Here is a 250-nt window from a genome sequence, read left to right as displayed (position 1 = left end):
AATAACGAGCAGGCCCCACGGTACACAACCACTGCGCCACGACGGAAAAACCGCTGCAGTAATATGCGACTGTGGCTTATGCAGTAACTGAGAGCTGTTAACTTTATAGTGTGAAACGTATTTTTTCTCGCGTCTTGGTTGACTGGTGACCGACAAGAAGAAAATGATAATTAGGGAGATGAGTATGTTAAATGTGGGTATTAGTGAAAAAGGCTTGCAGAAGTGTTGGAGCCAACTTAGTTATGACGCG

General features: G+C 44.4%; 1 protein-coding gene across 1 annotated transcript in view; it reads left to right on the top strand.

Moving 5' to 3' along the window:
* The window catches only part of LOC119590992, a gene marked incomplete at its 3' end in the record, with an annotated part of 9349 nt that overhangs the window by 6729 nt on the left and 2370 nt on the right, over window positions 1-250 (top strand).

Source organism: Penaeus monodon, chromosome 28, assembly GCF_015228065.2.
Source record: "Penaeus monodon isolate SGIC_2016 chromosome 28, NSTDA_Pmon_1, whole genome shotgun sequence".
In the NCBI taxonomy this organism is placed as follows: Eukaryota; Metazoa; Arthropoda; class Malacostraca; order Decapoda; family Penaeidae; genus Penaeus; species Penaeus monodon.
Note: the sequence above shows the minus strand (reverse complement) of the source record. Positions and strands in the feature narration are given on the sequence as shown.